We start from the raw sequence: 26,533 nt of genomic DNA on the forward strand, positions 1-26,533 counted from the left end.
GTTTAGGCACCAGGTCTTACATAGATCTTTTTGAACATAAGGGTACATCTACAATTTGTAATATGTAAATGCAAAATGGTACCGAGTAATTTTAATATAGTCATAATACAAATCCTAGATTTTGGCCGTCCCTGTTTTAGCAATCACAACCTTAAAATTTGAAACTGTGCTCATGAACTGTGGTCAGGATGGTCAAAAAAAAATTAATCTTCCATTTCATTTACTGTTGTTTTTAAATGGGACAAAATAAAACGTGCTATAATTTCTTGGATCTTCAAAAAAGGAATACTGAATAGTTAATACCAAATGAAAAATAAATTAATGGATTCAAAACATTTTTTTCAATTCCCTAAAACTTACACTTAGGCCATTAAAACACTAAAAAACACAAACTATGGGATGCTAAAAGATTATTACTTACAGTGGAGTGGTCGACCTTAATTCTTTGGGGAGCATTTTCTTCATTGTTTTTTGGAAAACGTCATGTATCTACGAATGGAAATGAAGAAATATCAAGTGCCCTTTTACAACGAACAACAAATTATAGATGAAAGAAAGATTACAATGTAAAATGCAAACCAAATCAAGTTAAAAATTAGTGCTTATTCACAAATGTAAAGTATTATTATATATATTTATATTACACAGTATAATTTCAATAAATGACAAAATCGAAACACAAATTGAAACACAAATATGATGACTGAATTTGATTAGAAATTATCCACACTGAGAACAAATACTAAACAATAAATAATTTGCAATCACATTCAAAATTCAAATGAGTCCAAGAACTCAAGCTAAATATTATATTTATATTACACACTATAATTTCAACAAATGACAAAAATGTATATAAATTAAAGGTAAAATCTTTGTGTTCACAATTATTCAAAATTTGACATCTCTATTTTGCTAAATAGGGTCCGATGATCAAGAATAAAGTAATTATCGGTGCCTGCATCTAGAAGATATCAATGTTCAAAGAACTAAGTTGAGCCATCACTTACCAATTTGAATCGAAAAAGTCATGATGGTGAGTATTACGTACACCGTTGATGTGGTTGATATAAATTGAGGAAAAATTAGCGAATGGGTTAAAACCAGATATTAAAATTAGTGATATGTGAAGAAACTTAAAAAGAAAGCGGGAACTGGCGAAATGGAGAGATGACTACAAAGAATAAGTGATTAAAGAATCTGAGAAACATATACATATATTGAGCATTTTGAAGGGTACAGAATAGTCGAGAACGTACACGAATTGGGCCGACTCAGAAATAAAATATCAATGAACTGTCCTCGCTCTAGATTGGGCCGTAATTGTAATTTTACGAACCTATCCTATAGAATGGAGTTAAAGTTTAACAAAAGCCCAACAATCAAATAAGCACAATTTCTTTTTGATTAATTGCGAAGAGGCCCATAAAACAAATAAACTAAATATTCCAAAAAAATGTATAGAACTTACTCAATTTTGATTATATGAAAAGTACAAAGTGGCAAGTGGGTCATATCCACAACGAGATAGGTTTAGTCGATTTTGACTTAATTACTTTTACATTTGTTCAACACCGAAACACCAAAACGATTTTGTGATGCATATTTTTCTAGGTAAGTATTACAACTAAATCAACACTAAACTAATTACGTTAAACAATGAATATAAAAACCTAGGGCAATTAGGTCTATTATGCTTACAAAATACCTACCTTCTAATGTAAAGCAACTAAAGTCGGCATATAACTAAGATTTTGTTAATTTGTCTCAAGTATTAACACTCTAGAAACACGCTTACATATCAATAACTTTTGTTAATTCAACTAATCCGCCAATTAAAGCAATTGTTAATATCTCTCGAGTATTAACCCTGTAAGAATTCCATTATTTATCCCACTCTCACTTCAAATTATGCTAATCATATTTGTGTCTCTAATGAGTAAAAATCCCGATTTATTACTCCTATTTTCATCTAATTAATTCATTATATCTCCCGATTACATAAATTAGTAATGAAAATATAAATAAGTCTAATAGCCATAATCAAGCAAATCACATAGAAAATTGTGCTAAAATTATATTGTAAATATGGCTTCCCCTCTTTGCCCTATAAATGACTACTCACTAATAATTACACAAGTTATAAAGCTATGAAAATAAAAAAAATAGAATTAATCTAATAAGAACATGTAATCTTCAGTTTTATCACTAGACTAACCATAACTATATAGTGTCTACATGGTATGTATCTCTGATATGTCTAAGACTTATAAAAAAATATGATCCCTATTTTAATTTTACAAATATATTATTCTATTAAATTTACAAGTCAAACTTCTTAACCGACTATGATTCTCTAATAAAATTCGTTATTGTATGGTCTCTCCAGTTTATAGGATGCTCTAATTGGATTCTCATTATTGGACCATCTCCGAAAAATATAACTCATAAGCTTTGTGTGGGCTATAAGATCGTCCCAACCGGAATTCTATAAGTTAAAATAGAGCCCAAACAGTCTAAGTAGGCCGCCTAACCCAAAAATTCAAAATTCTTAAACCAACAATCTCAATTAATATAATTAAGGGTTCTATATCTGGTGCATATAAAAAATCTTTGGATTCATTCCCAGATCATATAATAGATCATATAACAAATTTACCTTCCTCTCGTTCTTCCAACATTTTAATCTAGTCCTCTTCCTCTGAACTGAATTATCTTTTACAACCTCTGACATATTTTCCTTTCTCTTGTGCTTTATCAACAGCTTTATAAAAGTTCCTTGAGATATTGACCTTATTCCAAAGTCCTTGCATATGTGACTAACTTGAATATATGTATAACGAATCTTTTTTTGTATTATTAAATAAAAGATGATTAGGAAATTTATGCGTTCAGTGTTAAATATTAATTATGTGTTGAATTATTCATGTTATTAAATTTTGCTTCGGTTGGATGTGTGATTGTATTAATTTGTGTTTATATTTAGTAAGAATAATAAAGTTTAATTTTCATAAATATCAATATTATTATAAAAATTATTTTAATTGCTTTATAATTTCATTATATATTTAGGATTTTATTAAATTTAGAAAATAATATTTCATCAAATATTCAGTCTCAAATTATTTTCTGATCGTAATTATTTGTTAACTCGATGTTAAATTTATTTTTTTTTAAAAATTCTGAAAATTTTATTTTACTAGTTTTTTATTTCGGGGATTGGGAATTATTCGATTTGTTTTTATCTGCGAATTGTATCGTTAAAATTAAAATCGGGCATCGAAATTGAGGCTGGGCAGGCGGGAAAAGGATACGTGGGCAGGCGGGAAAAGGATACGTGCTGTGTTTTTTTATTTTTCCTCATTTCTTTTTCTTCTCCTCTCTCTCCTGTAATCTCTCAATATCTCTCTCATTGTCTCAATTTCTTAATCTCTCTCTATCCTCTATTCTCTGTCCATGTCTCTCTAGATAATATGGCACCACCATCTCCCTGTTCATTTTGTTCGATTCAAGTCTCGAGTCGAGTCTATTTCGTCTTTCAATCTTTGATACTTGCTTGCGTATATGTACGGGTGTGTGTATTTGTTAGTTGTTTGTGTTGGTAAATATACTTTTGTGTATTTGTTTGTTGTTTTTGTTGGCTTATGGTTAACTTTGTTCTTCGAGTGATATGACGAATATGATGATTTGGGTAGTTTTATTGTTAGTGAAATTGTCAGATTTGTGGGTGGAAAAATTTGTTAGACTTGGATGATAATGGATGTACAAACTTAAGCATGTAAATTCTCTAATAAGGATGTCAGTTTAGGTAATATCTTGGTTTGACTGCGTCTTTGTTGTGTCATTTTTATTTCCGGTCTATATGATAGGTGCAATTGTGTTGATAATTTAATTGGGTTGAGTTGCATTAGAGATTGGACCTCTTAGAGAACATGGTGTTTGAAGATATTTTATTCTGTAATTGTCCTTATTGTTGTCAAGATAATATTGAAATATTAAGATTTGATTTTATGGTTTGCATGTTAAGTGTTTGATGACTTGATTAATAGAGATTATGGGTTTAATTAATTGTTAAATATAAAAAAATATTTTAAAAACTATTTTATCAAATTTATTTGTTGTCCTATGTTTTGTAAGTATATCCATTTAATATGGCTAAGGTTTGTTTATTAACCCTTTTGTGTTTAGATTAACTCCCGAGTCAAGATTTTACTCGCGAAAGAACTAGCTTAAAATCATATTTGAGTCAATAGATATGGTCATTTTGGTATAGTGCGTAGTGTTTCTGGACATGGTTTGTTGGCTATATTGACGAATCTGTTCAGGGGATCTAAACACCTTGTTTTCATCTGACATTTTTATTATAGCTAGGTATCTGATTTAGCTAAGTCTCCACCAAATTCACTACAACAAACCTATTTTTGAATTTATTAAAAATCTGGACGCGGACTGAGTTTTTGTTAAGTCGAGTAGCCAAGATGCTTGTTATGTGTTTTTATATGTTTAATTGTTTACAAAGCTTTTGTTTGCACTTGATATTAAATGAGAATGAATATATTTGGTTATTGGTTGATTTCAATTATTATAACTTTAGTAAGGTATAAAAACACATCATTATTACTTGAATGATTATGTACTTATGAGTATATATAGCGATGTGTTTGAGATGACTTATACTAATATGAGTATTTTTAACGCTGTTCTTTGTGATTTTGTCCGCGTTTATGTTTTGTGTGTCCAGTATTAATATTAGAATTGTAAATATTCTGGTCAGGTTTATGTGTCTTGTTCTAGGCCCAATTTTACTACTTTAAACTTGGAATTTATTCTTGAAATCTTTATAGTAGATTGGAGTAATGTTCATGAGTGTCTCAAAAAAATTCATATAAAAGCAATAAATTATTAAATATATTAAAAATCACAGAGTGAGGACTATGTGAACCATTGTCCTAGTTTCTTTCTATATTAATGCATAGTATGAGTTTATATTTACCTAATTGTACATAATTGATAAATGAATTCTTGTCGTGGTTGTAGCTAGCTATTTACGTTAACTTATTTCATGTTTGAACATAGATGATTGTTATGTGTGGTGTGATTATATCTTGGATATGCCGGATAATTATACATTAGCTTATTGGTTTCAGTTGGATTGGTTTAGGTAGTAAGTCATATATGGTATTTGATTATTAGATTGCTTAAATTGGTTAATCATGTATAGATGATTAAACATGTAGTAATTCTTCTGAAAGATTTCCTATATGTTTACTGCAAGTCAAGCCAACTTTCTTATGTGTTTACTGCATATCAAGGAAGAATTTCCTACTTGTTCAAGTCAAGGTTGCTTTTTACTATATAATTTATTGTTGATTGAGATTGAAAACATGTGGATAGTCCGATAGATAGAGGAAGTGTTGCGGAATTTTGGTAGAATCCTTATGTGCTTATTTGATAAATGTGAGTGGTGTATAAGGATGATGCGAGTATGTAAATACATGGGAACTGTGTACATGCTTAAATACCAACTTTGAATAGTTATATGAATTATATGTTCATTGGTGTTTATGTGTTTATGTGAATCGCATAGCTCATAGGTACAGGATAATAGTCATTAGTATTAATTAGGAGGTTAATCAAAATATATAAATGTTCCTTGATGTTGTGATTATCTGTTAATGGATTCAAGATGTGTTTCTTGTATATTATCTACAAAGGGTAGGTATTGTTGTTTCTAATTATTGTGCGATATTATTTAATTTCATCTGCTTCGACAACTAAAGTACCGTGTTACTCTTGGATAATCAACCTATGTGTGTATACCAAGTACATTCAGAAGTACTTGAATAATGTGGCAAATTGAATAAGGAATAGTTCCTTAAGAAAAAGTTATGCAGTGAGATAGTTCGGTAGAGTTTAGTCGGTGTAGAAGTTAGCAGAACTGAGACAGTCTTTCAATTTATTTTCAAAAGGAAATGTTTATACTTATCATGCCTTTAATTTCCTTATGCAAGTATTTCTTTCCTATTCATTTCAATCCTGATTGATATTGAAATTGTTCTTTCAATTATGCACTTATCTTTATTTTTACCCTGGCTTATATCTATTATTCTCGACTTTTAATAGTTGCACTATGATTCAATTTAATTATTTGAATTGTTCTGGAGAATCATAGTACTCCCTTATGTATACACTGTGATATTGTTTGTACCTTTGACCCGAGATTTAAATATTTACTTTAAACATGATTTAGAAAATTTAGTGAAGTAATAACTAAGGTTATTACTTATATTTTTAACAATGGTATTATTTTGAAAGAAAAACAACCTTCCCTGAATCATGAACTTGAACTTTGATAAAGCTGTATAAAATTTATAATATGAGTGGTTGCGTAAGCGGCCGAGGCGCCGACCAAGCGTTAAAGTTGGCTACTTTAGCGTGGAATTCCATAATATATGTAGAATTGCATTAAGCTTTGTTTATTGGCTAATGTTTGATGGTGAATCAACTTTAGCTATTGCCTCTTATCGACCCAATATATGTAAATAATTTTAAAAGTATAGGTTCGACCGTTAGTTGACTTTATAATTTTAATTGACTCTGTTGATAATCCATTATACTTTTTGAGCACATCATTTGGCTCATTCTTGCTTGTCACATCAACTCTTTCACATGCTGATATTAGACCCTAGTGCTGTAAGAGGATTTCACTTTTGCTTTTGAGTTGGTTCCTTTCAGTCAAGCTACTAGAGATGTTAGGAATTCTGATGAGCTAGAGGTTAAGGATCTTAGTTTTTAGGTTGTATTCTGAATAGTACCTATAATGTCAATGTAATCTCATATAGAGAGGTTCATACACTTTGTTTTATTTTGGTTGTAATAGAAAGTTAGACCTAATCTCATACTTAAACCTGAAAAGATCTTGTACATGGGTTCATTGGTAAATATTTATGTTGGTTTGCAAACTGAAATATTTATATTAGTTTGCATTATCCGCGGTCTTTATTTTACTTTTGTTTATATTTTTTTTGCCGTTACAATATGTTAACTCTATTTTCTTGAACTTCAAGAGAAAAAATTTATCTCATCAGTAACTGGTGTTATGTGTTCAAATTTATGAGGTAACACTACAAAAAATGGTAGGTTTAGAGAAATCGACCAAAACCAGTGGTCAGTATTACCTAGTCTGTGTTGGGTCAAAACAGTAAAAAATGGAGTTGATTTTTGTTGACCACTACTCCCTCCATCCCATCGGAATATTTACGTTCACTATTTGCACGTATTTCGACACATCTATAAGTAAAGTTTCATAATATTTTTAAAAAAAAATTTGAATAAAAGTTTAAACATAAAACTTTTATTCAAAAAAAAACTTAAAAAAATATTATGAAATTATACTTTAAACGAGTATTGAAAAGCGTGCTAAAGAGTAATGTAAAGAATCTAGTGGGACAGAGGGAACTAAATATAAATCTAATTAAATGACAAAAAAATATTAAATTGATTAACAAACAAAGATATATTATATTTCTATTGAGATAATATTTCTTCATATTAATAATATTTCCAAACCAAAACCGTAAAGGTTATAATGCGTAATTTTAAACCGACAACTCTATTAACCAAAAGTCATTTCCACCATGGTCCACCCTCTTTCAATGAAATAAGGGGACATCATCTTCCTCGTTGTCATCCTTCCTTCCATGCTAGGTGCAATCATCATCCTCCACTATAAGAAATATTGCTATTGACATACGCTTAAACTGGATGTTAAAACAATTGGACCAATGTCTTTGCTTGAGATGTTAAATATCTAACCCTTTGAAAATGGTTTTTATCTGATGTTTGTAGCTTTACTGCACACCAGTTTTTTGTACTCTGTTGTTAAATGTTAAAGACATCGATTTTATTAAACAAGCATTGCATCAAACTATTTTTGACATCAGTTTTTTACAAGCATTGCAATGTTATAATGGATACAAGTACGTTAATTTTTTTATAAAATTTTGTCAACGATGATTTCTATATTGGTTTAAAATTACAAAGTCATGTCATCATTCTTGGTTGTATACATCATTTTTAGGTTTATGTCATGTTAAATTTTTTTGGTTATATACGTGATGGTAACCAATAACCAACAAAGAAGGATGTTTTTCATTAAAAATAGGTGAATATCCCGTTGTTTATTTGTCCCGCAAGACCCCCTCCCCTTCATCATCATCGTTATTTTGTGGGTACCAATGTATGTGGGACAAAAACTGATATATGTATTATCTAGAGAGAATAAAACAAAACAAACTATCTATTATTTCCATCATTAAAACTAAAAGAGATACATGCATATATAGAAACTTAGTGCTGCTAACCACTCCTCCTACAAACACTCCACTACATTAGTGTTATGAGAATTAATCTTAAACTCGTTTCAATAAATGTTTATATATTTGTAGTACTGCATTCTTCAGTATTTGATTTAGTCAGAGAAGTTTCAGGAGCATTAGTCAAAAAGGATAGCAGTAGAGAAAGTTTAGGAGTTAGTGGGTTATTCAGTTTCCTAGTTTGCAGCCACTACGTGTGGAATGTATTTCATTTATTTGTACTGGTTTCTTCATTAAGAAAGGTAGAGAGAAAGAGTTTCCAATACAAGCTTTTCTACTCTGTGTGTATATACCTGAGTGTGCAAAGTTGTTTGAGTGTCTGTAGGTAAGAAAAAAAAAACTACATTTGGTATCAGAGCTTCACGTGAGTTTACAGCCTTTACAGTGCGTATGTCGAAGCCACAGACGATAGAGGTGGGGAAAGGCAAATGAGGAACCATGGGTTTAAGTTATCCCATGTTGACCAGAGCCAACTACACTGTTTGGTCGATGAAAATGAAAGTTTTCATGCAAGCACATGCAGTTTGGGAAACAATCGATCCATCTGATCCAAAGGGGGATGTGGAAGACAGAATTGAAAAAGTAGCACTTGCAATGATCTACCAGAGTATCCCAGAAGAAATGCTTCTATCTCTCTCAGAGAAGACAAAGGCTAAAGACGCCTGGGACGCTATAAAGACTATGTGTCAAGGAGCGGAATAAAGTTAAGGCGGCAAAAGTTCAAAACCTTGAAATCAGAGTTTGAAGCATTGAGCATGAAGGACTCAGAATTGTTGGATGATTTCAGCATGAACTAATTGGCTGGTTGACAAACATCCGGGGCCCTTGGAGAAGAAATGAAGGAGGCCTATGTGGTGAGAAGCTGCTGCGTGCAGTTCCTCAGAAATTTTTGCAAATAGCTTCCACTATGGAGCAATTTGCAGACCTGGAAACAATGACTGTGGAGGAGGCGATCGGTTCACTGAAGGCACATGAAGAAAGGATTAAGGGAAATACGGAAAGTGTAGTTGGCCAATTACTCCTCACAGAAGACGAGTGGATTAAGAAGATAAGGCAGTGAGGGAAATTGCTCCTCACCAGGAGGAGTAGCTCAAACGATGCGAACAAGGGAAACACTGGAGGGACCTCAAACTTAAGGGTTGTGGGGGAAGAGACAAAAGTCGAATCAGATGCTATAACTGCCATGTATTATGGCCATTATGCCGCTGAGTGCCAGAAAGCCGAAGCGAGATGGTGAAAACAGACAGGAGGCTTTCATGGCGAAGGCAGAGGAGGACGAGCCTGCACTACTGCTGGCCAAACACGACAAAGAAGGTGGTGAATTGCTGCTGAATGAAGGATGTGTGACAACCCACTATAATGACGGATAAAAAGGAAAGAATGGTGAGTTCCAATGTGTGGTACCTAGATAATGGAGCAAGCAACCATATGACGGGCGGTAAACAAAAATTCACTGAGTTGAATGAAGGCATTACGGGACTGGTGAAATTGGAGATGGGTCAACCGTCAGAATTGAAGGAAAGGGCTCAATAATATTCACGTGCAAGAACGGAGAAGAGCGTACAATTCGTGAGGTACTGTATATCCCCTCTTTATGTAGTAACATTATTAGCTTGGGCAACTCTCCGAGGAAGGACATGAGGTAGTGTTAAAGGGAAACTTTCTGTGGGTATTTGAAAAAACTGGGAAAGTTGCTTATGAAAGTAAAACGATCACCAAATAGGTTGTATAAGTTGATTGCTGAAACTGTGAAACCAAGGTGTTTGCTATCCAAGTCGGAGGAAATTTCCTGTCTGTGGCACACGCGGTTAGGGCATGTAACTATTTGTCAATGGAATTGATGTGTAAAAACAGGATGGATTTATGGTTTGGCCAAACATTTCTCAACCAAAAGAAGTGTGCAAGGGATGCCTTGTATCGAAGCAGCCAAGAAAAGCATTTCCGTCAGAAAACAAGCTACAGAGCCACCAAAACACTGCAGCTAGTTCATGGGGATCTGTGCGGGCCTATTGAACCAGAACGTCTGGGGGTAATAAGTTTTCTTTCTTGTTGGTAGAACGACTATAGGTCGTGTAATGGGGGTGTACATGCTCAAACACAAGAGCGAGGCATTTGGTGTTTTTAAGAAATTTCGAGCACAAGTTGAAGATGGTGTGATAAGAAAATAAAGATATTTAGAACCGATCATGGCGGGGAGTTCACTTCAAACGAATTCAAAGCCTACTGTGAGGATAATGGAATTGAGCGGCATCTTACAGCACCTTACCACACCCCAGCAAAATGGGGTGGTGGAACGCAGAAATAGGACAATCGTGGAAATGGCTCGAAGCTACCTAAAGGAAATGAAAATGCCAGCAAATTTCTGGGGTGAGGCTGTGCGTCATTCAGTATATGTACTGAATCGATTGCCAACACGTGCACTCTCAAATCAAACCCCATACGAGGCGTGGACTGGTAGCAAGCCAAATCTGAACCACATTCGTGTGTTTGGGTGTGTTGACACACATGAAAATACCAAAGGAGAATTTAAAAAACTGGATGACAGGAGTTTGCAGGTGGTCATCTCGGAAGAGAAACCGGTACAAAGGCATACAGACTATATGATCTGGAAAGCAAGCGTGTATATGTGAGCAGAGATGTTGTGTTTGAAGAAAAGAAAGGGTGGGCCCTGGCACAAACTAGAAGTAAGTGATGAAAATGAGTCGAGTGTATTCTCAGTTCCAGATGTGTGGGAGACAGACGGTGATAGACTTGGAAACGAAGGAGATTTGTATGGGAAGGAACTGAGGATCCTGAGCTCCAGACGCCACCACGATCTTCACAGTCATCTCAATTTTCAGCAAGAGGGTCGAACCAAACTGATACACCAGTCTCTGCTTAGACATTAGTAGAGGGAGTAAGTGCTGATAGGTACGATGACAGTGGGGAACCTCGCAGGTTTAGGATGCTCAGAGAAGGTGTATGATGAAACTGAAGAAATGGAATTGGATGAAGAGCTGATGTTTGTAGGAGTTGGGGAGCCTCAGAATTTTGAACAAGCAGAAAGAAGATGACTGGAAGCTTGCCATGGTGAGAGAGATCGGTCTATCGAGAAAAATGGTACGTGGGAATTAACAGAATTACCAGAGGGGCGTAAGTATTGACTTGAAATGGATATTTAAATTGAAGAAGGATGCCGAGGGAAAAGTTGTCAAGCACAAGGCACGGTTGGTTGCGAAGGGATATGTGCAGGAACAGGGGATCGATTATGATGAGGTTTTTGCTCCAGTCACACGATTGGAGACAGTACGCTTGTTGCTCGCATTGGCAGCAAAGAATGGGTGGCGAGTACATCACCTTGATGTCAAGACAGCCTTGCTCAATGGAGATATTAATGAGGAGGTATACGTATCACAGCCAAAGGGGTATGTTAAGAAGGGACAAGAAAATCTGGTGTATAAACTCAAAAGGCCCTATATGTCTCCGACAGGCACCGAGAGCATGGTACGCTAAGCTGAATAATTGCTTGGAGAAGCTTGGCTTTGAACGATGTCCATCAAACACGCTGCTTACATCCGCCATGACAGTGAAGGAGTGCTTGTAATTGGTGTGTATGTTGATGATATCTTAGTGACAGGCACAAACACAGCGAATATTGAAGTGTTTAAGGAACAGATGAACAAATTCTTTGAGATGAGTGACTTGGGAGAATTAACTTATTATTTGGGGATAGAAGTGAAGCAGGAAGAAGGGTTGCATCGAACTAAAACAGATGGGATATGCAAAGAAGATCCTTGCACATGCAGGGTTAAGTGACTGCAACTCGACAAATTTCCCATGGACCCCAGCGAGCAGTTGACAAAGGACAAGGGTGGAAAGCAAGTAGACAGCACAAAGTACATGAGTCTGGTGGAGGCTTACGTTATTTGTTACATACCAGACCTGATCTTTCATTTTCTGTAGGTATGGTGAGCAGGTATATGGAGTCTCCAACTGTAATGCACATGAATGCAGTAAAGCGAATATTGAGGTACGTGAAAGGAACATTGGGACTGGGTTTGATCTACAAAAGGACAAGAGGAAACAATGTGATAACAGGTTATTCAGATAGTGATTTGGCTGGAGATGTCGAGGATAGACGAAGTACAGGAGGAATGGCGTTTTACTTGAACGAGAATTTGATAACCTGGGCATCGCAAAAACAGAGGTGTGTTGCTCTTTCATCTTGTGAGGCAGAGTTTATGGCTGCAACAGCAGCATCATGTCAAAGTGTTTGGTTGCGAAATGTATTGCATCAGGTTACATGTGAATGGATTGATCCCGTGGTTTTATATATTGATAATAAGTCTGCTATAGATCTTGCAAAGAATCCAGTGTTTCATGGCCGCAGCAAACACATTGATATACGATATCATTTTATCCGTGATTGTGTTGAGCGTGGAGAAGTTACGGTGAAGCATGTGTCAAGTGAAATTCAGCGGGCAGATATACTCACGAAGGCACTGTCAACGGTCAAGTTCGAACAGATGAGGCAGCTATTGGGAGTTACAGACACTACAGATCGAGTTCAAGATTAAGGGGGAGAGTGTTATGAGAATTAATCTTAAACTCATTTCAATAAATGTTTTATATATTTGTAGTAATGCATTCTTCAGTATTTGATTTAGTCAGAGAAGTTTCAGGAGCATTAGTCAAAAGGATAGCAGTAGAGAAAGTTTAGAGTTAGTGGGTTATTCAGTTTCCTAGTTTGCAGCCACTACGTGTGGAATGTATTTCATTTATTTGTACTGGTTTCTTCATTAAGAAAGGTAGAGAGAAAGAGTTTCCAATACAAGCTTTTCTACTGTGTGTGTATATACCTGAGTGTGCAAAGTTGTTTGAGTGTCTGCAGGTAAGAAAAAAAAAACTACAATTAGACTCTCCTAATAAACTCTCCACTACATTAGACTCTCCTAATAATGATGAAAACAAACTCATGACTAAGTCATCTCGTGTACACTAGGATGACAATTTATTTAATTTAAAATAACTAACTAGAACAATAAAATAATTTAACAAGTTTAGATTAATTTTCCAACAATATCTCCCTTAATCTAAACGGTTCTCATACAATCCTTCCAACCCGTATGGCTTTTAAACTGAGCCCGTATGGCTATTGAACTGAGCCCGTATGGTTATACATATGACTATAATAAAGCTGGTTCATCATCCTCGACAACTGCCATGTTTAATTCCTCCCTCTTCTCTCTTATGTGTCCCATTTTGACGCATAGTAAACTCAATCAAATCAAGGTAAGTGCGGTGTAAATATAATCATGGGCTAAAGTACAATCTTGAATACTTTCAATTTTATTTGAATAAATTATTATTTCCTTGAAATTACTACTTCGTTCTTGTTTATTGTCTCATTTATCCTTACCTTTCGCTTTTTATGCATCATACAATATTCACACACATAAGTCCATGGTCTTTTGATTGTGGGTAAGACTACAAACATGTTGCCCTCCCCACACCTTGCATTAATGGAAATTTACTAGGTATGTTTTGTTTGATTTGTTTTATGTAGGATTGCAAATTCATAATTATAACAATATATGTCATCACACCATAACTAAGACTAGGTTGATGTAATTTTGATTTTATTACATTGGTGAATAAGGTTCACAATGATGTATTTTGATAGTACATAAAGTAAATTTAAATGCGTTTTTATCATACATAACATGTACATAAACACATATATGATATATCTTAATTAATATTGGAGGTTATTGGTTATTATAATTGTTGTGACTCGTAAAATATTATGTCTTAATGTGTTCAAGTTTGTAAAAATCCTCATATATAAATTAGCCATTTGAAAAAAACATTCAACAACATTTGGATGCTACAACGGTTCACATGTATTATCATTTATAAGATTATTGCTCACTTTTCATTGGTTATTTTTTATACAAGACGGAGAGAAATATAATATTTGATGTAAAGTTCTTATTTTAATATATCATAAAACTCTTTATATATAGTTATAAGAACTAGAAAAAATTGCAGGATTGATGTCATATTAATAGCATAATCAATGACAAATATATCTCTAATCAAGCAACATTAAAACACAATCAACTAATTATTATTTTAGTTACAATATTAATTCATAATTCCACTACTGCTTCTTGATTAAAAATTAAAACATATTTAGAAATTATAAATCACAATGTATTTTTTATCATCACCAACACCAAGTAGTACTTCCCACCAAATTTAATTTCACATAATATTATCTTCGAGCACTTTTCTAGCTGCTGAAACTCTTGTCTAGAATTTCAAAATAAAATTTTCTCATTGCTGGCATGCTTTATGTGTCATCATTAAAGGGGTTTCATTTTGACAACACATACCACATGATTTTTACCATGGAAAAAGGGAGAAAATAATTTGACCATTAAATTAGACACCATGTTCAATTTTTCTTTTGAGTTAGAAAGAAATTCTATATTAGATGTAGCCTATTATTTTGTTATTTTGCTAGTGCTGTACAAACTTACCTCTGATCAATTAATGAATCCCCATATTAAAACATAATTAACTAATTAATAGTTGATTTACGATTTCAAATTATAATTCCAAAGTCACAAATATTAGGAGGTTAGGTGGATGGTAAAAAAATGTGACAAGCCCGTATATGTAAAAAATTGTTAATAATAAATTACCCTAGGTCAATATGACAACATTTATTAGTGCAAAAATAAATTTGAAGTGGAAAATAGGATGTCAGTTGGATGAATTTCATTGTGGAGATAACTACTAAATTTAAACTATAATACATAATAATTATGTAATATATCTTAATCTTTCTTAATCCGGTGAATTTATACTAGTATTTCTTTATTTTTACCTAATAGATTAAGATTTTATTAACTTTAAACTTTTATATAATAAATAAAAGGAGTTAAGCAAAGAAGAAGAGACCATATGAAAAAGGACACCCTAAGATTTTCTTTTCCCATGACATTCAAAATTTTAAAATTGTCATAGTGTAGGAAAACAAAGAATGCACATGTTAAATTTTGTGGAAATTATATAACCGCCATGAAATTTTCTACTTACATATTGGAAACTTGTTTTTAGGAAAATTGGCAAGCCAAGGTTTTCACAAATGTATATGTATGTTCCAAGTAAATTTGTAAAATATCTACTTTACATTTAGATACTTATATATACTTTCAATTAGATTAGAACGGGAACAAGAAATTGACCCACAAGGAAATTGCCCGTTAAATTTACACTAGAAAATACAGAAGACACTAAATTGGCATGCATTGCAATTAGTACACTACTCGAAAAATGTCAATAAATAATTTTTTTAAAATCTGATGACTAGGTGGGTGTGGAAAAGTCCCTATTTTTGATGTGAAAGACTGCATAACACATTGTTTCTAACTAAATAACTCATATATTACGCATACTAAGACATCAGTAAGTAAGCGATGTGTTAAACACATACTCAGACATCCGTTGGTATCCGATATAAAAAATAAGAAACGATGTCAATTGACATATGCAACAACGCTTCTGTAGATGGAAACGATATATTAAACCATGTCCACGGTTACTATTTAACTAATATATATAGGCAATTACTCAAATACAAACTAATATTAGAATACAAACTACAAACCAATGAGACCAGCACGATTAATCACTTTCCCCTTCATTTTTAATTTTACTTTTCCCGTTAGTTGGTTAACTTTTTTAAAAAAATAATTTCACCATATTTTTATTCATCTCCCACTCATCGATTTGCATAGCATATTTGCTATATTTTGACGACAAATCAGTATTTAAACTTACCAGAATTAGTGATTTATCGTCGAAACATATCAAATATGTTATTCAGACTGATTGTTGGATGAAACATATTTTGACATGTTTATGCATGTTACCTAACAAAACATATTACTGATATCGTGAAATACGATGGTGACCGGAATGTCAAACATACAGCAGCCAAAAGAAGTGTGTGATGGGTGCCTTATGTCGAAGTGGACAAGAAAATTATTTCCTAACAAAGCCAACTATCACTACGCCATAGATTGAATACTGCAATCTTTCATGCTGGGGTTGCAAGAAAAGCCTTATAGTAGCCATATAAACAAATGTGCAACCCCTCTTTTTAGATGTTACTATATAGTTACAATGTTTTACCAATATACGAAGATGATTTTTTTATTTAACTAATTAAAAATATTTTACATCGAAATGAATTAATAATCGAAATACAAATTTTATTTATTTTTAAAATTTAATAATATTAGTGGACTTATTTACAAAATTATATTAATAAATTGATATTTTACAAAACTTACAAGTGATCGTTAATTAACTGATTGATTTACAATATATCTTTATTGTTGAATTTTATTTATTTTTCATAATTAAACGTTAAAAATAATATTTATTAAAAGAAAAATAAAATTAATAATTTAAATTTCAACAAATGAAGTTGGGTCTTGTTATTTATTTAGAATAGAACTTGAGCCTAGAGTTGAAATTGATGGGCGGTGAATGAAATTTGGGAGCGGGCGTTGAAGTTTTAACAAAAAAAGGGTGGTTTATCTCAAAATCATACTCTCAAACACAAAGTTCAAACTCACGCTTTATGTAATGGAACACCTTCTTTGTTTTCAGGCTTCAAGATCTCGAATTTTCAGGTTGTTCATCTGGGTTTCAAAATTTACAAAGGCCTACTCTTTAACTCTCTAAACATAACCGCCCTCACTCTCTTTCTCTCTTTCTGTGTTTGAGCTTCTTAAATTAGGGTTTCCATTGGGGATTTCAATAGGAGATGGTTCTTCAAGATATGTCGGTTCAATTTAATGGTTTAAAGAGGAATAATTTAGTGTTTAGGGTTTCAATTAGGTTTAGGCTTTCATTGAAGTTACAAGATATTCCGGTTCCAGCTTGGTTTTGGTTTAAAATCTATAGCTCAACCCTCAGTTTAAATGTGGTTAAATTTATTCCTAAGTAATATATAATAGTAATATTGCACTGGTAATCTTACTATTCCTTCTCGTTTTAGTTTTTTCTCCTTCCACCAATAAATCTATTAGGGGTTTTGGCAACGGTTCCGTCAATCTAAATCTAGATAATGGTTTTGCACGTTAGTTTCTAGAACAAGGTGGCTTCCATCACTACTCGAGTTAGTGAGGCTCAGAAACTTGTTTGGAGTGTCCTAGAAGGAGAACAACCTACCTTCTGGTTTCTTATCATTGTAGTGTAAGTTCATAATTGACAGCTTTGAAACAAGTGGATAAATATGAAAATGCATAATAAATGTCTTTTTGTGTGATTTTGTAGTAAGTTGCACATAAAATATCCCATAGAGGCAAACACTCTTTTCCTTGAAAAGCATAGAGGTTAATAGGTTTTTCTAATATGAATATATGTACATATTTTCTAAGATCCTACTTTAAAAATAACACCTTTATATATTGGCAGATTCCTTGGTGCATAGAGCAGCAACTGCAGAAATGTTACATTTTGCAGAAATGTTACATTTTATAGAGCCAAATAGGAAAGCTGAGGCTGTTAAAATAATTGAAGAGTCATTGAACAATGTCGTACCAAAGTAATGCCTTGTTCATTTAGTATTTATCCACATCTTTGTTAAATACTATTTAAAGTTCTAGTTCTGCTCGTATATTGTCATATTTTCTTGTCATATTTTCTTATTAATGCGCTTCGTTGTTGTATTAGAAGTGGATGTGTCATAGTGAAAGAATGGAAACTAAACCAGTATATTGTAGTACACAAAATTACTTCAAGAGGGACTGAAGTATTTATTTTCTTATCGAATTTGTTTGATAAGTGTGGTGATGTGTGATTAATTATTAATTTTTGAGAGAGGAGGAGGAGTAGGATTAACGAGAAACTGAAGGCACTACTGAACATGATTTTGAATTCTAATAATGTTGTTTTTAGTTTTCGTGTTTTTTTGTTGTTTTTAGGAGAAATTGAGTTATGTTTTAAAGTCTAATTCATCTTGAATGTTTTTTTGACGAATGATTTGGTCTTTTTTTCTTGATAGACTAATAAGCCTTCTGTGCTCGATGAAGCACTCGAGTATCTTAAGCACCTTCAACTACAACAAGCACAGGTACATGTTTTATGTCAATATATTAAATTGTTATAAGAGTGCCTCTCCTGATCTACATCGTTATGTATCAAAACAAAAGTTGTAACAAAAGAAATCGATATTTCTCTTGTGGAATTACTAAGAGTATGCATCTGATTATTGAAAGTGAGAAAATGTGTTCACAAAAAAGAACCACAGACATCTTGTGTTTAATGGATATAGTTTCACTCTTGAATGATCCTTATACGCCGATTGTATATAAATTTTCTGTTACAAATTCGGTAGTTTAATAGATATTCTAATTATCTATTGGTTACAGATTTTCTAGTACTCTCTATGCTCTGATGTGTATATTTGTGCACTTTGGTGTTGGTGCACAGATTGTGTTGATTAATGAAATAATTCTATTTGCAATCTGACATATTCACTACAAGGAAAACCGGCTCACACAACGGTTTTTGCCCGTTATCTGATACCCTGAAAAACCGTTGACTATTGAGCCGCCGTCTCTTACATGGATCAGACAACGGGAAAAAACTATTGTGTGAATGAGCACAGACAACGACCAGAGTAGTAAACCTGTTGTGTTACATCCAGAATAGACAACGCATTCTTGTAACTTATATTGTAAACATCTGTATTAGTCAAGTGTTCTGGAAACGGTTGTGTAGTGTGTCCATAATAATATAAGAACAAAACAAGTAATACAACTCTTATTGTCCTCAAATGGTTGTTCTACAGATCAACACACAACACAAATGAATTAAATAGCTCTTGTAGTAAAATTCTACATACAACACTTGCATTTTGTTTTGTGTTGTAGGAACTCTTCTCATACAAGATTTGTCCTGTTTCTTGTGTTGTGTGATTTAGTTTCACACTTGTCTTTTAATTTACAATGTGTTGAGTTAGTGTTTAAGACATGATTCTTTTTCTAACAAATGGTGTTGTCTGAACATAATTAGTTTTATAGAGAAGGGTTTTTTATTCAGTTTGGTATTGTGCGAAAGTCAATATAACAAGCTTTTAGTTTTTGAAATTATTGTGTGAAACAAACTATAACAATGTTTTAACTGGATAACTTACGGGTTAAAATCCCCTCAGACAATGGTTTCCAAATGTAAAGCAAATAAAGCAACATTGTAAAATTAATATGCCATCAAATTTAAAATCCAAAGAAAAACCATTGAGATTACAACCAAGTCATCACCATTACACTAGCAAACAACCAACCCTCCATTACTCCAGCAATCAACCAACCATCCATTACACCATTTCAACTAAAACCCAACTAAGTATAACCAAGTTCTATCTTAAGAAAAATAAGACCATTCGAGTACATGTACTTCGGGACTCTATATTGCTTGTTAAAACATATAAAAATGAAAAATCTGAGTTAACTTTCTTTAGAAATTCAGGTGACATTTACATGTGCAAACACACATGACGCTTTCTATAGTATACGCACTAATATGCCAACTATAAATACCTTTTTTGCTCAACTATATCCAACTATATTTTCCAATGAATTTTTAGCTTTTGAATCCCCTGTAATAGGTTCATATCATCCATAAATTTTGATTCCCATGGCTTGAAGATTAATAATTGATTTTCCTGTGGTTGGCAGTTGTCCAAGACATTCTCGTGGTCTTTGCTCTCGGGTCTTGTTTTGTCCTGCAAATTCCAATAGAGAAACAAAAACATTAAGCTCCTCGTGACTAAAACTTCCTCTCTTCATAAATTCAATTCCATGTAATAATTTATGCAAATAATAAAATACTTCAGGTTTAATTTAAAACAAAAAGTTCAAACCTAATGATCACTTTTACAAACTCCATTTTCTTCTAGCAGTTATCTTTGTACAGTTCACACAAGAATCTTTAATACACTCTTCAACGATACCAACTTGGCAATCTTTGGTTAGTCAAGTTCAACCTGCAAAAAAAGTATATGTTGTTGATACACGAGAGTTGTGTAAGCTTCTATTTTATTTTGTATTCACACAAGACAATTAATAAAGACCTCCACCAAATCACAAGATTCGACAACACCTTCTAACCCATCACTCACATCTTGTCTTCTATGTTCCTGGTGTGGATGTTGGCTTCCAACAAGTATCATCCTTTCTATTGAGACAATACCCCTACAATAGTTGCAACTCTAGATAACTTCTTTCCTCCTCTAGCAACAATCTATACATGGGCTTGGTTAAACATATCAACAAAGTTTATATAATCTCTCCGCATCCCATTCAAACTTGTTTACCAGGTACTACAAACAACCAATAGTTTGATAAAAATAAAACAAAGTTAAGATACATGCATTCTTGAATCATAGTACTTGTAAAACCAATAATTTCTTAAATCAATCATATAACTTTGTTTAGAATAGACAGCATGAAAATTTATTTAATCTGAAGCAAAAAATATTAATTAAAAGCAATAAAATCAAGATAAGAACAAATCATATATTAAAAGCATCCAAAAATCAAGAATCTATTGAAACAAAATATGTGAATTGAGCAATCATATAACTAAAATTTATCCAGAAGCTAAGAAAACATACAAACACTGATAAGAGTGAGCAATCAAAAATTAATTAATATCATAGGACCACCTGCAAAATGGATGAAATAAAAATTGCAGTATAAAGTTACATGACATAACAAATTAGTAGGTTTTTAATACTAATACATTAATTGAACATATGAGCTCCTTTAATAATATATGAAAAGAATATAAAACCCAAGGCAATGAAAATAAAATCATTTAAAAAAGAAATAAGACAAGTGTATACCTTTAACCCAAAAATCGAACTAGGGTTTGCGTTTGAAATCGAGCTTTGAATAACTCGAGTTAGGGGTTAGTTTCTAAGATTTGAATTGGGGTTTGGGTTTGGATTTAGAGAGGTGAGAGGTTAGAGTAAATTGAGGTGTTAAAAATTAGGTTTTAATTACACAGATGGTGTGATAGAAAGAGAGGCCGCATAGGAAGTTCAAAGAGAGAGAACATGAGAGAAAGGGAGTTACAGCTTAGAGAGGGAGATGGACTACCATGTAAAGGGGAAATGAGTGAACAAAAGATGGGGAGATAGAGAGAGAGAGAGAGATCCATGAGAAGGGGGAGTTGGGACACAAAGAATGGGGAGATGGAGAGAGAGAGTCAGTGATGAGAAGGGAGAGTTGGGAGAGAGAGAACAGGGAATATAGAGGGGTGAGAGCAGAGACCGATGAGAAGGAGATATAAACGGGGTTAACAAAATGGGGGGAGATATAAGGGGGAAATAAAATTTTCACTTGGGGGCAAACTAAAAATAGAGGAGATGGAATGAAAAAATGGCCTAAAAAGTGAAATTTGGGTGAAGGGGGAAATGAAAATTTAAACAAGGGGAAAATGAAAAAGTGGGGTTTAAGGTGAAATAGGGGTAAATAGATATTTTTTTATTTATATGTACTATTTTATAATTTTTTTAATTTTACTTTATTTTATAAGAAGATAATCAAAATTAATATATCTTAACATCCGTATGGTTGGATCGTCGAAAAATTTATTTAAATAATCATTTTGTTAATGAGGAACGTGTCTAGTTTGAGAAAGTAGTACTTCAACTAGAATCTTCTTGTAAAGTTATGCAAGATATTTTTTTGAATTTATAAATTATTACATAAAATTTTAGATTACATATTAATGTAATAAAATTCAATCTAACATTTTCATTAATTTATAATTCACTTAAACAAATATATATTAATATCCATGTGATTGGATATTAGAAAAAAATCATTTCAAAAAATTATTTTGTTAAGCAGGAACGAAATCCATTTTAGGAACTACCACTTTCACTACATTTTTGCTATAATTTCAAGCAAGATATATTTGAAAATTTTAAAATATTTTTTAAGTGAATAAAATCAATATATATTAACATCAACAATTTAAGGAATATATATTAACAAAGTCAATAAAATATATGGCATTAAAAATAATTGTCTGAAATTTAAAATATGTTGTCTTAACAAAAGTCATACAACAGTTTTTAATATAAAACAATTGTGGGATGTAATATCAACCAAATAAATAGTGCCAAATTCATACAACGGTTTATAACCAAAAAAGGTTATTTAAAAACAATGTCAATAACGGTTTCCAAGAAAAAAACCGTTGTTGAATCACACAACGGTATTTTTAAAAAGCCTGTTGTACATATTTTATACGACAACGTCTGAGAAAAATCATTTTAAAAAATTAATCTTGTAAATCGGGAACGAGTCTCGTTGTCGGGAGGGGTACTTTTACCAGATGTTTCTAATCATGGCATGCAAAATGAATTTCAATTTTTTTAATAATTTGTTCTTATGACTAAAATCTATATATCTTAACATCCGTACGGTTGGATCGTCGAAAAATCATTTTAAAAAATTAATCCTGTAAATCGGGAACGAACCTCGTTGTCGGGAGGGGTACTTTTACCAGATTTTTCTAATCCTGACATTCGAGATGAATTTCAAATTTTTTAATACTTTTTTCATGTGACTAAAATGAGTATTTCTTAACATCCGTACGGTTGGATCGTCGAGAAATCATTTTAAAAAATTAATCCTGTAAATCGAGAACGAGTCTCGTTGTCGGGAGGGGTACTTTTACCAGATTTTTCTAATCCTGGCATGCAAAATGAATTTCAAATTTTTTAATAATTTTTTCTTATGACTAAAATCGATATATCATAACATCCGTATGGTTGGATCGTCAAAAAATTATTTTAAAAAATTAATCCTGTAAATCGGGAACGAGTCTCGTTGTCGGGAGGGGTACTTTTACCAGATTTTTATAATCCTGGCATGCAAAATTAATATCAAATTTTTTAATACTTTTTTCATGTGAATAAAATGAGTATATCTTAACATCCGTACGGTTGGATCGTCGAAAAATCATTTTAAAAAATTAATCCTGTAAATCGGGAACGAGTCTCGTTGTCGGGAGGGGTACTTTTACCAAATTTTTCTAATCCTGGCATGCAAAATGAATTTCAAATTTTTTAATAATTTGTTCTTATGACTAAAATCGAATATCTTAACATCCGTACGGTTGGATCGTCGAAAAATCATTTTAAAAAATTAATCCTGTAAATCGGGAACGAGTCTCGTTGTCGGGAGGGGTACTTTTACCAAATTTTTCTAATCCTGGCATGCAAAATGAATTTCAAATTTTTTTAATAATTTGTTCTTATGACTAAAATCGATATATCTTAACATCCGTACGGTTGGATCGTCAAAAAATCATTTTAAAATATTAATCCTGTAAATCGGGAACGAGTCTCGTTGTCGGGAGGGGTACTTTTATCAGATTTTTCTAATCCTGACATTCGAGATGAATTTCAAATTTTTTAATACTTTTTTCATGAAACTAAAATGAGTATTTCTTAACATCCGTACGGTTGGATCCTCTAAAAAATCATTAAAAAAATTTATCTTTTTCATTAGGTATGAAAAAAATCTAGTACGAGGCAACACCCAACGGTTTTTTATGAAAAATTCTTGTCTGAAATAAATTGTGACAACAGTTTTTTTGAAAAAAACCGTTGTCTTAGATGATCAACTTTTTTAAATCTTATGGCTGATATTAAATCTACTTTTAATTAACGGCTCGAATTACACCAACTCAACAATCCAAGTGAATGTTTTTTCCCCAATAACATGGTGCCACCTCATCACAAGCAACACTTCAGAAATTTCAAGAATCAGACTTACAGACAACGGTTTTTTATGAAAAAAGGTTGTCTTAGATGAACATTGACAACATTTATTTGAACAAAAGCTGTTGTGTAAGCGTAGCAGCATTTTTTAATCTAATGGCTGATAATAAATATACATTCAATCAACTGCTCTTATTACACCAACTCAGCAATCCAAGTGAATGTTTTTTCACCAATCACATGGTGCCACCTCATCACAAACAAGTGTGAAAAAATCTTTTAAAAAATTTATCTTGTTCATCGGGAACGAATCCCATGTTGGGAAGAAGTGCTTTTACCAGATTTTTCTAATCTTGACATTCGAGATGAATTTGAAATTTTTTAATACTTTTTTCATGTGACTATAATAAGTATATCTTAACATCCATACGGTTGGATCGTTGAAAAAATCATTTAAAAAAATTATCTTGTTCATCGGGAATGAATTTCATGTTGGGAAGTAATGCTTTTACCAGATTTTTCTAAACCTGACATTCGAGATAAATTTGAAATTTTTTAATACTTTTTTCATGTGACTAAAATAAGTATATCTTCACATCCGTACGGTTGGATCGTCAAAAAAATCATTTAAAAAATTTATCTTGTTCATCGGGAACGAATCCCGTGTTGGGAAGTAGTGCTTTTACCAGATTTTTCTAATCTTGACATTCGAGATGAATTTGAAATTTTTTAATACTTTTTTCATGTGACTAAAATAAGTATTTCTAAACATCCGTACGGTTGGATCATCTAAAAAATCATTTTAAAAATTTATCTCTTTAATCGGGTATGGAAAAAAATCTAGTACGAGGCAACATCCAACGGTTTTCTATGAAAAAGTCTTGTCTGAAATAAATAGTGACAACAGTTTTTTTGAAAAAAAAACCGTTGTTTTAGATGATCAACTTTTTTAAATCGTACGGCTGATATTAAATCTACTTTTAATCAACGGCTCTAATTACACCAACTCAACAATCCAAGTGAATGTTTTTTCACCAATCACATGGTGCCACCTCATCACAAGCAATGCTTCAGAAATTTCAAGAATCAGACTTACAGACAACGGTTTTCTATGAAAAAAGTTTGTCTTAGATGAACATTGACAATATTTATTTGAACAAAAGCTGTTGTGTAAGCGTAACAGCGTTTTTTAATCTAATGGCTGATATTAAATATACTTCAATCAACTGCTCTTATTACACCAACTCAGCAATCCAAGTGAATGTTTTTTCACCAATCACATGGTGCCACCTCATCTCCTCTTAATGAATGTCTCTCATTATACCAGCTCACCAATACAAGTGACAATGGTTTTATGAGCAAAACGCTTGTGTTATGTCGTGACATACAACAGAATAATAACACTTGTATGTCAAGTGATATTTAGACAACACAATGGAAGTACGTTGTTTGATTCCAGCTTAACTAATCCATTGAGAAAACACTTGTCTCATTCCAACAACGGTGTTTCATAACGTTGTCTCCATTACTTTCAGACAATGCAAAATTAAACTGTTGTACAAACTACCTCATTTGCACAACATATCTTTAGAAAGGCTTGTCTGTGTCGATTACCTAGACAATAGTTTTTAAAGCATTGTAGGAATGATGAAATCTTTTTATTTAAACAACACCTTATCTCATAAAACGGTTGTCTGATACGATATGCTAGACAACAGTTTTAAACCTATTGTAGTAAAGGGATTCACACAACACCTGTTTTATGGTTTTTAAAAAATTGTTATGTAAAATTTCTGGGCAAAACTTTTTTGGTCAAGCGTTGTCTGATGGGGGTTGTCTGATGACATTTTTCTTGTAGTGATTTATAATTTAATCTATAGAAATTTGTTTATGTGATTGCATAGGTATGACTCTAATTAATGTTTATGAAACTCGGTCACCTGTTTTCAGGGATCAATTTCTGCTTATTTTAGGATTTATTGAAATTGTCCACACATGCGTGTCTTTAAGGATTAGCTTAACTAGTTAACTCTGTGGTACTGAACCTAGTTTTGTCTATATGATAAACTTGGATGTTGTTATATTTACTAGTACTCTGTATTTTTTTAAGTGTATAGGTGTGAGTGTATGACGCGCGTGTCTCTGTGTTGCTATTGTGTGTAAAACTGTTAAAGATCTACCACATGTGTTTATAGCTTGTTATTTGTTTATTACAGCCACCTATCAACATTGTTAGATATGCAATATTTTGTAGCGATTGCATCCCTACTATAATACATACTGTTTTATATTGATAAATACAACTAATAGTGATACTATTCAGCTGTAGCCACAATTTCAATTACCAGATTTT

The 26,533-nt window shown here is 32.5% G+C and overlaps 1 long non-coding RNA gene across 1 annotated transcript; it reads right to left on the minus strand.

Annotated features, from left to right (window-relative positions):
* Positions 1-19,956: 19,956 nt before the first annotated feature.
* LOC141700822 (uncharacterized) lies at positions 19,957-20,626 on the minus strand. The gene is made up of 3 exons (XR_012566537.1): positions 20,541-20,626; positions 20,302-20,424; positions 19,957-20,163 (listed from the first exon to the last, which is right to left on the minus strand). It is a non-coding gene; the product is annotated as an uncharacterized LOC141700822 (long non-coding RNA).
* Between the last annotated feature and the right edge of the window lie 5,907 nt (positions 20,627-26,533).

This window comes from Apium graveolens, unplaced genomic scaffold, assembly GCF_009905375.1.
Source record: "Apium graveolens cultivar Ventura unplaced genomic scaffold, ASM990537v1 ctg2957, whole genome shotgun sequence".
Classification (NCBI taxonomy): Eukaryota; Viridiplantae; Streptophyta; class Magnoliopsida; order Apiales; family Apiaceae; genus Apium; species Apium graveolens.